The sequence below is a fragment of the Colias philodice genome, chromosome 7 (assembly GCF_061535455.1).
Source record: "Colias philodice isolate Cphi_HAF_F1 chromosome 7, ilColPhil1 Martin Lab GWU primary, whole genome shotgun sequence".
In the NCBI taxonomy this organism is placed as follows: domain Eukaryota; kingdom Metazoa; phylum Arthropoda; class Insecta; order Lepidoptera; family Pieridae; genus Colias; species Colias philodice.
This window is the reverse complement of record NC_143092.1, coordinates 1,013,303-1,025,472: the sequence shown is the minus strand read 5'-3', so window position 1 is coordinate 1,025,472 and position 12,170 is coordinate 1,013,303. Positions and strand designations below refer to the sequence as shown.

The 12,170-nt window shown below is 32.8% G+C and overlaps 1 protein-coding gene across 1 annotated transcript in view; it reads right to left on the bottom strand.

Moving 5' to 3' along the window:
• The window catches only part of LOC149486903 (neuroglobin-like), a 109,125-nt gene extending 97,265 nt beyond the window's left edge, over positions 1–11,860 (bottom strand). The window contains exon 1 of the mRNA XM_089697066.1: positions 11,771–11,860. The gene's annotated coding sequence lies outside the window, so the exon portion shown is untranslated. The remainder of the gene's footprint in view (positions 1–11,770) is intronic.
• Positions 11,861–12,170: the final 310 nt, after the last annotated feature.

Genomic DNA, 12,170 nt, shown 5'->3' with positions numbered 1-12,170 from the left:
TGAAAGTTATACATAGTCAGTCATTCAGTCAGTTAGGACAACATAAATACGTGGTTATCATTTTTGTAACACGCTTTTATAAGCTCCAACTGTATGTTTGTATGTTCTATGAAGCCGAATGCTTTTGTACGTATCCGAATGTTTTGGACTCGATTGTGAGCCTCAGAAGGACAAAAGAGGTGAACGTGAACTTCAAAAGGACAGATTTAATTCAAACTTTGTACACTTATCAAGGATGAAAATACAATAATTTCATGGCTCTACCTTATTAAAGCGTTCTTTCAACTCTATCTTCTTCTTATATATAAAAATGAATCGCAAAATGTGTTGGTAAGCGCATAACTCGAGAACGGCTGAACCGATTTCGATAATTCTTTTTTTATTATATTCCTTGAAGTCCGAAGATGGTTTTTATGTAGAGAAAACGTAAATATGTTCCACGGGCGAAGCCGGGGCGGACCGCTAGTTTATGATAATTTTCTATAATTTTCACAATTGGCTAGTGTATAGCTAGCCTTAAATGTAAATTAAATTGACTGTAGGTCTCTCCGGGTTGAATTAAGGGTATTTTCATTGGTATATTTAGGAAGGAGTTAATTTTGGTTTATTAAGATTGTCTTTGATAATTCTGTAAATTTATAGTTCTATTTTAGAGGTTTGCTACAGAATAATACTCCAATATTATTTTGTAAAAAAATATTTGTCTATATTACTGAAAAAATTCATAAAGATTAATAAATAAATAAATTTCAGGACAATTTTTACACACGGCACAAGGGGATCCCATACTAGCTTTCGCTTGTGATATGTAAACCAGTTGGCTGACTAACATGCATGTATATTTATTTTATCTATATATATACAGGGTGTCCCACTATTGGTATACTAAGCGCGAAGGAACTTGTAGTTTTGCATACACTGATCACGTAAAAAATACTTTAAAAAAAAATTACGTCCAAAATTTTTTGCTAAATTTTTCCTGAAAATCCATGTTTTCTTCTCTAGCTTCGCGCAGCCGGCATATACTGCTTCTCTTATATGAGCATTTTATCTATGAAAACATAATCTTAAACGATAGCTCACGTGCTGGTGGCAAAGTTGGGCGGCTCGCTTGTTATGGGTGTACACATAGAGTTTTAAGGACGCTGTCACAAATCTGCGTTACTCAAATTTAGGTATCTAACGACGTAAATTTGTTCGCGGCAATATCACGCTCACGTAAACATAGCGCATTCCATTTTATAGACCATCTTCATACTTGATATTATTTTTAATTTTTGATATTATGTATTTTTATTGAAATTGATTCCAGAAGATTACTAGGAACTTTAAAAATTCATTTTGTTACTTTTATTAGTAGGTACGATCCTAATAAGTATATTCAAACAACTTAAAAAAGTGTGACTATTTTACATCATTATTTCATTGAATAATAATCTATGAATTGTATACAATATCAAAGCTTTTTAAGAAATGTAGAATTATTATCATAAATATGATGTTACCGGCACTGTATTAAATCCGGCATTGTATACAATTCTTAGTAAATGTATGTTATTCCGAAAAATAGTCGGAATGAAATAAATTATAGGTATTCGTCACATAACACATTACCTAGGATACTCTTAAATCTGAACTTTTCCTACGTAGCAAACACATTTGCAAGTGTGGGTGGTTTTTGGAGTAGCTCTTAACAAATATGAGGTCAAAACTAAAATCCAAGATGGCGCCGACGAAAATTTGACTTTTTTCGTGATGGGTGTCATTTTCATGGTTTTTGGGGTAGCTATTAACGAATATGAGGTTAAAACCAAAATCCAAGATGGCGCCGACGAAAATTTGACTTTTTTCGTGATGGGTGTCATTTTCATGGTTTTTGGGGTAGCTATTAACGAATATGAGGTTAAAACCAAAATCCAAGATGGCGCCGACGAAAATTTGACATCTTTTCGTCATAGGTGTAATTTTCTTAATAATAAAGAAGTAAACTAAAATAAAATAACAAAGATGTTAACGTTTTTGTTATTCTATTTAAGCACGCTGTTTCTTTTTCCGTACAAAAAAACTAAGAGATATTGCAAAAAAATTGATCATCCATCCAATTTATGACCGCGCCAACCGATGCTTAACCTCGATATTTTTATTTGTTGCTATTGGTAGCGGTAAAGGAAATAACCTCATCTCTCAAAATTTTAACTGTTTACCTATCACGTTTCATGAGATACCTGGTGACAGATAAAAACACGAAATCTTAGTAATGAGGTCCTGTCATTTTACATTTACAAATTTATATTTATTCTATGCTAATACTAATATTATGAAGCTGAAGTATCTATTTTAAAAAAATAATTTTCAGTTTGTATTAGTAAGTAGGTACAATAAAACAAACAAAACATTTTCTAATTATGTAATTTCCGATATTATTAATAATTACAATAAATCTTGGCTCCACAGTGAGCTATGAGAATATGGGGTGGGTTCAGTATTTTAGATGAAAGTAAGTAAAATAAAAATTAAATCATAAAAATCTCTATATATCATTTTTATATAAGAAATGATGCAAAAATACACCAACAGTTATACTGCTATTGAACTTTTGCTTAATTTTTGACCTCATATTGGTTAATAGCTACCCCAAAAACCATGAAAATGACACCCATGACGAAAAGATGTAAAATTGTCGTCGGCGCCATCTTGGATTTTAGTTTTGACCTCATATTAGTTAATAGCTACCCCAAAAACCATGAAAATGACACCCATGACGAAAAGATGTAAAATTTTCGTCGGCGCCATCTTGGATTTTATTTTTGACCTCATATTGGTTAATAGCTACCCCAAAAACCATGAAAATGACACCCATGACGAAAAGATGTAAAATTTTCGTCGGCGCCATCTTGGATTTTAGTTTTGACCTCATATAAGTTAATAGCTACCCCAAAAACCATGAAAATGACACCCATGACGAAAAGATGTAAAATTTTCGTCGGCGCCATCTTGGATTTTTAGTTTTGACCTCATATTGGTTAATAGCTACCCCAAAAACCATGAAAATGACACCCATGACGAAAAGATGTAAAATTGTCGTCGGCGCCATCTTGGATTTTAGTTTTGACCTCATATTAGTTAATAGCTACCCCAAAAACCATGAAAATGACACCCATGACGAAAAGATGTAAAATTGTCGTCGGCGCCATCTTGGATTTTAGTTTTGACCTCATATTAGTTAATAGCTACCCCAAAAACCATGAAAATGACACCCATGACGAAAAGATGTAAAATTGTCCTCGGCGCCATCTTGGATTTCAGTTCTGACCTCATATTGCGTAATATCCACCCCAAAAACCATGAAAATGACACCCATCACGGAAATATGTAAAATTTTCGTCGGCGCCATCTTGGATTTTATTTTTGACCTCATATTGGTTAATAGCTACCCCAAAAACCATGAAAATGACACCCATGACGAAAAGATGTAAAATTGTCGTCGGCGCCATCTTGGATTTTAGTTTTGACCTCATATTAGTTAATAGCTACCCCAAAAACCATGAAAATGACACCCATGACGAAAAGATGTAAAATTGTCGTCGGCGCCATCTTGGATTTTAGTTTTGACCTCATATTAGTTAATAGCTACCCCAAAAACCATGAAAATGACACCCATGACGAAAAGATGTAAAATTTTCGTCGGCGCCATCTTGGATTTTTAGTTTTGACCTCATATTGGTTAATATCCACCCCAAAAACCATGAAAATGACACCCATCACGGAAAGATGTAAAATTTTCGTCGGCGCCATTTTGGATTTAAGTTTTGTCAAATTGCTTTACCCCACCAATCCGTTCAACAACCCATAAAAAAAGAGGATCTCAGTCAACATAATTTTTAAAACATAATTTTAAATTACAAATAACTGGAATATGAAACTTATACAGTTTACTCTTATAAAGTATCAAATATTTCAAATCACGAAAACGACAGTATACGCACAATAATCTTTTTCTAATTCGTTTTTATTTTTGGGCCGAGGAGCGATACACCCGTCCTTCCAAGAGCGCTTCTGAGCGCGGTCTGACGACCCGCGAGAGCAAAATGTATGAAGAAATCGACAAGTATTTTTAATTTAGCTTATAATTGAAATAAAATTTTGATTTAGATACAAAAAAATTATCACAATCTATAAAGGACTATATATCCCTCAATAATTTATAGGTAAGAAGATAGATTAGGCTTTTAATTTTCTTAAAAGTGTACCGGTTTAGACCCCATTTTTTTGCATTTTATGCCATCATTGTGCTGGGAAAATCGTATTTCAGCGACAATTTTGTATGACGTCGTACAATTTTTATAAGATGATCGTAGAACTGAATATATTATCTTTAAATTAAGATATTACTTTGTTCTCACGTGTAAGTGCTTTGAGTTAAAATTGTACCGTAAAATAGCGGTTTTTGTTAAAAATCTGTTATAGCACCCTTAAGAATTCATCTATGTGAAAAAAAAATGAATCTGGAATTTTTTAATTATTTTTTACGTACTCAGCGTATGCAAAACTATAACCTCCTTTGAGCTTAGTATACCAACAGTGGGACACCCTGTATAATAAATAGATAATAATTAACATCCAGGAACAGAGCAAACATCTTTGTTCATCATAAAAATATTTGCTCTGGGTGGGAATCGAACCCACGACCACTGGCTTTGAAGGCAGGGTCACTACCAACCAAGCCAGGTCAGCCTGTTGGCATGTCTTAATTGTTACAGTTTGTGTGTTAAAAGATGAAAACAGCATATTAATAGTAATTATTGGTAAGTAGTCAGACTTTGTTTGAAAAGATTTATCTACTTCTTAAAACGGCTAGATATAAACATCTGGCGTTTGTTTTGACTATGCTGACAGATAGACAGACGAAGTAAATATCCGCGATAACTAACACTGCCCAATCGATATCTTATTTATATAGAAATAGAAAATTGCATAATCTGTTTCATTTTTAAATAGCTCAAAAACTTGCGCAAAAGACAAAAATATTTCAAGAAGAAATCTGACTAGATAATTTTTTACCCGACTGCAAAAGAAGGAGGGTTATGTTTTCGAGTGTATGTATAATTCTTTGTCACGCCGTAGCAGCCAAAACTGCTTGACCGATTCTAATAATATTTCTTGTAATTATGTACCTATTAAAAGATTTTCACAATCCCTCTCATCATCATCGATTTAAGTGCACTAAACATCCAACAAACGTACATACATACAAGTTCTAACAATTTAGTAAAAGCAACACAACACAACCGAAATTTAAATTCATATTTGCGAATAAAACAAGCTCAAATTATTGGTTAGTTGTATTCGATGATTGTCGAACACAAACAACATTCATTGGATCTAGCAACACATTTGAGAATTGCGAAACTACATTCTGCATAATGTGAACATATTATATTGTTATCCGAGTTATCTGTCCCATTATCTATATCTATGCTTATCTATACTAATATTATTGAAGAGTTTGTTCGTTTGCACGCGTTATAGAGCCGATTTCAAAAATTATTTGACTGTTAGATAATATGTTCGTGATCCCTGAGTGCATAGGCTATGCTTATCTATACAGGGTGTAATCGTTAAGTGTGCACAAGCGATTATTCCCTAACTATTGCAGATATCAAAAAAAACCCTTTTCCCCCCTCCTCCCACACTTTCGCACACGCAAATGAATTATTCGATAGTTTAAATAAAACGTTACCTAGAAAGCCGCTCGTATCCGAAAACTATAAAGGTCCAATTACTTTCCCCGGTGGGAAAACTCAATGCTGTAAAATTTACATACAATAGCTTTAACATGGAATGTAACATGTACAGATAATCATGCCTATTTTTCTCATACTTTATACATACGAATAAATTCTAAGGTGTATCTATAATATTTTGCAAAAAAAAAGTTAAACTCAAAAATCTTTAATTTTAATTAATCAAAGTCCCTCACTTTATAATTCGGGTATCTACATATGTATACTAATATTTGCTGGATTTTTTTTTATTTAGTTAAACATGTTAATCACAGGAACTACTCTGGTTCGAATGGAAAAATTTGTGTCGATGCTCAAGCGAGAGGAAAGCTAGCAAAATTTCGCCAAGATTTAATATGAGTGAAAATTGTTGCAAAATTGGAATAAAAATATTCTTTTTAAGAGCAGATGAATATGATTTCTTTAGTCTTAATAAAATACATATTACCTTTTTCAAACATTAAATATCTCATCGAATCACAAAAAAAAACGCTCACGGAAAAATGCCATTCATACCCTTGTCTTACTGCTACTCCAACGTCTTCATAAACTTTTAAGTTTTATTCCAGCTATAATCCATTAAATGTCAGTAATAAAAAAATTTCTAGAGTATTTAATATCAGGGAGTAATGTAACTTTTTCAAATTTATACGAGCCTGCCAAGTTAATTTATTGCTGACCCAAAGTTTGGAGATAAGGATGCCCTTTTGAAATGTTACCCTAATTTTAGAGACATTGCGTTCTTCCTAATACCATGTGATTTGCGTATCTGTAACAACTGTTTAAGATTACGCCTATTAACGGGAATTTTGATGATTATCCTACTACTGCAAATACATACTGTAGATGCCGTAGATGGTTGGAATATGATTTCTTAATGAAGTATTTGGAAACAGATTGCTACAAGAGACCTTGAATAAAAGGCTATTTTTTATTCGTCTACTATTTAACCATCTATTTAATTGAGTTAACTATTAATTGAAAGATAATACAATTTGCATTGATATACTAATTTTTTACAACGTAGAGAAGACTTGTGTCTATTGTTTCAGAAAGATTAAAATGTTTTTATATCTATATAAATACTTAAATAAAATCCTGTAAAACGGCCTAACCAATTCATAGAACTTTCATTGTGTGTTTGACAACCTTATATGAAAAGTTGAAGCCGCTATTTATACATATCAATGCAATTTCGTTTCTCAGTTATGCAGCCCTATATCTGACGCACTATGTGAATAAAATGTTAGCAATTTCAATAAGAAGTGCTAGATATATCGGCCTTCGCACGTGCATCTCTGTTTACCTCAACTCAGGCACATATTTATAGAAATCTAGAATTACCGAGGCGTCTGTTTATTGAACTTCTTATTTATCCTAATCAATGCGTCATGAGCGTAAATAATCTGAAGAGCATTAGGGTGCTTTTCCACCAATAATGTACGATGTGTAGCGAGGACTATGTTTTAAAGAACCAATCATATCGCTTTATTTAGTCTGAAGTTTGAAGCGTTTAGGTTTAAAGTGATACTATTGGTTATTTACAAACATATTCCTCACTACACATCCTCGCACATTACTGGTAGAAAAGCACCCTTAGTCAGCAGGTTTGGTATTCATTAATCACTACTTCGATATTGGCACTTGTCACAGAAATACAGATTGTTCCGGGTCTTTTCCTCGTTTAATATAAATGAAAAATAATATATATAAATCTGAAGGAAGTATTACTTATTCTATGTGATCATTTGTCGCCACATTAAAAATTGGTAGATTTGTATCGCATATATTTCTCTTATCGATTTATTCACGAAAGCGCAGGTTAACCTTCAAATGTTAATCATCGATTATAACCTTTTACTAAAGGTTTTCCCTGATACACCAGGGTCTCCCCTTCTACTAACTTGTCACTTAGCAAAGGCGGAGTTTAATGAAAAACATCAAATGTGCTGATTATTTTAATTTAATATATCTATTCATTCTATGAATTAAAATATTTGAATAATTTATACATACATATACAAAAGCTTATCCAAGGAGAAATTTAAAAATATTTATAGAGTTGTAGAGTCGCTTGCTGTACCTACGAACATTACCGTCATGGTTTGAATTATTTCTTAACTTTTATAAGAGTACATTAATCCATATACTAATCACTACATAGTATAAAGTAAAGTCACTTTCTCTGTTCCTATGTCCCTATGTATGCTTAAAACTACGCAACGGATTTTGATGCGGTTTTTTTTAATAGATAGAGTGATTCAAGAGGAAGGTTTTAGTATATATTTTTTATGTTTTAGACAAAGCGGGCGAAGCCGCGGGCGGAAAGCTAGTTATAAATAATTAGTAATCGTTCTTGACTAGGTTGTTTCTATAATTTATTTCAATATTATCACAACTTACACCTAGATTACTCAGAAATTCGTAAGTTCCTAAAGGCCAAAGATACAGGCCTCCACCATTAATTTTAATTTAGCAACAAACTTCCACTCTACATTAACGAAGCAAAATTAACGTTTTACTGAACCCATAAAAGTTACTTTATAATCGTTTTTCTCAATGGAAAAGATAATATAATTTTACCAAACGCGCAGTAAATGGTTTTATGAGCAATCGTTACATTTTTACAATTGTTTATCGTTTTGTTAATGCCTGAATTATCTCGTTACTTTTTGTACGCAGGTTGATGACCTTTGTCATTGGTTATGTAATTCAGGAAAAACATGCCGAATGTATTTGTATTTTTTGAATAATATGGCTGGTTTGAGGACAGGATTTAAACATGCCGAAATAGAAGGAATTCACTTTGAATCTACATTAATTATTATTTTTAAATCCCTTCCCGATATGACATTGCTTTAAAATGTAAAATATGGGAATTATATAGGTGCCTGTACCCGGCTTCGTCTGCAACCATGTGGTCTAAAAAATCGAATGGAAATGTTTCCCCGCTAAAACGACTCTATCTCTAGACACAGAAATGATACCATAGAATTTCTTTCTATTATCAAACACTTCTGCATTTACAATATTAGTGAGGATTATAAGGAATTTAAAGTAAGTTCGATTTATTATTTTTTTATGTCTGAATAATGAATTAATATCTATTATTTATTTACAAATATACTCGTTGCAACTATGTATCACTTTCGGGTTATGAAAAATCGAACCGCAAAACGGCCATAAATATCGCCTTGTAATAAACATAAGGCTATAAAGTACTAAAATAGCTTTAACTATCAATAAACAAAACAATATTTTTGCTCGTTACATTTCAAGTGGTTCACTTGAAAATATTCAAGGGTATATATGCCAATAAATATTATAAATTGGAAACTGTGAATAGACAGGAATTCACGTAAAAGTATGTAGACTATTTCGTTGGAATTTTTATGTACTTTACTGTATATACAGGGTGTCCCACTATTGGTATACTAAGCGCGAAAGAACTTGTAGTTTTGTATACACTGATCACGAAAAAAATACTTAAACAACAAAATTACGTCAAAAATTTTTTCTAAATTTTTCCTGCAAATCCATGTTTTCTTCTCTAGCTTCGCGCAGCCGACATATACCGCTTCGTTAATATGAGCATTTTGTCTATGAAAACATAATCTTAAACGATAGCTCACGTGCTGGTGGCAAGCTTATGTCTTATGTCTGTGAATATAAAAATACATACATACTGAAAATATTATATAATAAAAACCGGCCAAGTGCGAGTCGGGCTCGCGCACAAAGGGTTCCGTAGCAGCAAATATAATAAATTACAGTTAAATCAACCTATCTCAAAAACTATAAGAGATACTTTGATCAAACCAAAAATCGTTGAAAGAGTTAATTAGCATGCATCACCTCTATTTTTTTTAGAATTTTATACCCCGTAGTTATAAAAATAGAGGGGGGGGGACATACTTTTTACGACTTTGAGAGCTGATATCTCAAAAACCGTTCACTTTAAGAAAAATGTTTTTTAGAAAACTTTATATCATTTTAAAAGACCTTTCCATTGATACCCCACACGGGTATGTACATCGAAAAAAAAAATTTCATCCCTCAGTTACATGTATGGGGGGCCCCACCCCCAATTCTTTTTTTTACTATTTAGTGTCATATTTTTGTAGCGGTTCATACAACACATATTCCCATCAAATTTCATCACTGTAGTACTTATAGTTTCCGAGTAAATCGGCTGTGACAGACGGACAGACGGACAGACGGACAGACGGACAGACGGACATGACGAAACTATAAGGGTTCCGTTTTTGCCATTTTGGCTACGGAACCCTAAAAACGAAAATTACAATATTTTTCTAAATGTAAAATAAAAATATATGGAAAAAATAAACTGCTTTTACATGCGTATATACCTATGTTTTGGGTTAAATCTAGAGCTGAAAATAAATGACTAGTACTCATATAAAACTAAAGATAACCTACAAAGCTTATCCCAACCAGCCTCCAAGGAGAGCTGATCTATTAATCTTCTTGTGACTGAGATCGAATGTCCCAGGTTGTATAACATATATCTAGACCTCTTATCTTACAAATATAAAGCTTAAGTTTGTATGAATGTATGTAAAACAATAGTAAAAAAGTTATGAATCAAAGCTTATTTATCTATACTAATATAATAAAGCTGAAGAGTTTGTTTGTTTTTTTTGTTTGAACGCGCTAATCTCAGGAACTACTGGTCCGATTTAAAAAATTCTTTGGGTGTTAGATAGCCCATTTATCGAGGAAGGCTATAGGCTATATTATAATATCATCACGATAATACCAACAGGAGCGGAGCCACGTGGGTGAAACCGCGGAGTGCAGCTAGTTCGATACTCATTCCTTAAATATGGGTTCAAGCTCATACTTACAACTTTTTTAATTATGTTCTTAAAATTACACATTCATAAATCTTTAAGGCGGGAATTTTTATAATTTAAACATTTTACTAACTGGAATTATAAAAACCAAAATCTATAGATTTCTTTTAATTATATTTTAGCGCTCATTATTTATTTACGTTTAAAAATACTATTGCATATTCCTTATTCTCTTCCCACTCCGCTACACGAAGATGTCTTCTGAAATTCTATCGAAAATCATATTAACTCCGTCTCCATTAACGCCTCGTAAAAGCCTTCGCGTCAAAGAAAAACACAAATTAGATGAAAGCAATCCAATTATACGTAATGTTGAGATATAGTTGAGTAATTACAAAAGTATGATAACGATCTGATTTAGGACCACTATAAGTTTAATGTGTACGTCCTTGGTACAGTAAAGCGTCAGCATACAACCGAGGGATCCTGGGTTCGATTACCGATGGGGACTAAAAATATCTTGGTCTGATACAGAAGGCTGATAACCTACTTGTGATTACAAATCGATCAGTAAAACAGAATCATAATGCATCTGTTCCATACCTTACGTGGGGACACGGGAATTTACGTTATAAGTTTAATATTGCCCGCTCTAAGATAAAAAATAACTAAAAAAATCTACAGGTTTTCTTACCGGTTCTTCTCCATCTGTAGAAACTGTTTTCCAAGCCGGTAAAGAATTTCTTTCTCTACTAATCTAAACATTTTTTAAAGAGGAAGTGTTTAATTCTTTACGTTTGTTTGTTTGTAACGGATAAACTAGAAAACTGCTTTATCAATATTGAAAATTCTGTCTTCAGCAGAACGTTTAATAATCCTGAATGTGATAATTTTTTTAAAGTTAATCAGATAAATTCCTTTAAAAACAATAAGGCAAGAGTACAAATAATGTCCGCTTAATGAAGCGATAAAGCCCCATCAAGTTAGTACAACAGCATTATATTATATTCGATAAAAATAAATAAAATAATTCGGTATCATTGTCAATATAGAGCCTCATCATTAACTCTACATTTTAAAAGTAATAGGATACAAATATCAACCAATACTTTTAAACAATAAAATTTAATTATCATATCTATAACCAAAATACAAATCAAAGACACTTACAACAACATTAAAGTGGATCCAATACAAATATCACAAAACGTCCACACACATAAAGGCTTCGCCACACGTGCGGCGACCGCTCGACCGCCTCACTCACTGAAAGTGAGTTTCAGACGAACTAAGGGTGGTGGTACAGTGGGTTATTAAATGTACCTATATATGTGTGGTTAAGGAAAATCGTGATTAAGCCGGCATGTAAAAGAATAAAATGTTTTACGACATGTGACATCCGCCAACCCGCACTTAGCCAGCGTGGTGGATTACGGCGTGACCCCTTAGGGGATGCCCGTGTCCCAACAGTGTGATTATAATGTGCTCATGATGATGTTGATGTATCATAACTATTATTTGTTGAACATCGATATAAAAAAGTTGTTGAGTTTGAGTTTGCTGTGACATA